Here is a 1,096-nt window from a genome sequence, read left to right as displayed (position 1 = left end):
CCGGTGTTGGCAGCGGAGGGTGGCCGGTGGCGAAGGCCACCCGGGGCAGGGGCTGCGGGGCCGGGGCACAGGCTGCTGGGCGGTGGCATGCGGATGTTTCTGGAGCAACCACGTTTCTCTTCTCGCAGAAGTGCTGGGAGCTCCTGCCGACGGCGGCAAGAGCCCGTCGGGAGCCCCAGTTAGAGAAGAATCTGTAGGTTCATCAAGCCCTTGCAGCTGGAAAGGGGCAGAGTTGCGCAACGGATACTTTTCCGGACTTAGAAGAGTTATTTTATTATATAAAAACAGGTTCAAGTTACTTCGTCTCCATGCCCCGCTCCCCATCAGTTTTCACCGTGAAACAGGCTGATTTAGTTGGATTGCAGGAGCATCTAGAGGCCACTTTTGCATGTGCATGCATCAAACTGAAAAGTGTATGCTGCACAGCCCTTGGTGTTCCGTGGCTGAAAAGGCTAGGCGTTTCTAACCCCTGTAGAGAGGTTTCTACAGAGATTACTTACAGCTATGCAAGCCTGCAATGCCTCCAGCAATACAAAAGCCTATAATGAAAGACCAAGCCGTTTAAAGTACTCATTGTGTTTCCTAAGGAGCCAGAAAGCCGCAGAGAGAATTCTCCTCTAGTCAGATCTTCACTTTTGTACCATCAACACAGTGATGACACTGGCTTCCACACCTACTGACAATATCTGCTGTATCAATCACAGGTAATGTGTCATTAGAAAGGTTTTCAGCATGAGTGTGAGCATATCTCTTGCTGTCTTGGCTTTTTAGGAGCTCATTCCCTTTAGGAGGCAGTCAGATGTGCTTTTTTTTTTTTTTTTTTTTTTTTTTTTTTTTTTTATGCATATGCATTTCAAGAAGACAGATATTTTGTCCCCACACACCACCAGATCTTGTTTCTGTACTCAGCACTGTGATTCAGCACAGAGATTAGGCTTCAACGTGCTGAAAAGTCCTGGTAAGTATTCAGCAAGACATTAATTTCGTAAAACTCTTGATTTAGTCTTCTGTTTCCAAAACAAGCTACCAAGTGTTTTCAAGCGTTCGCCAAGAACCATGTTCTGTTATAAGCTCTAAAAACTGGTTCAGCATCCAT

Source organism: Athene cunicularia (assembly GCF_003259725.1).
Source record: "Athene cunicularia isolate RWA chromosome Z unlocalized genomic scaffold, athCun1 chrZ_part3, whole genome shotgun sequence".
Lineage (NCBI taxonomy): Eukaryota > Metazoa > Chordata > Aves > Strigiformes > Strigidae > Athene > Athene cunicularia.
Note: the sequence above shows the minus strand (reverse complement) of the source record.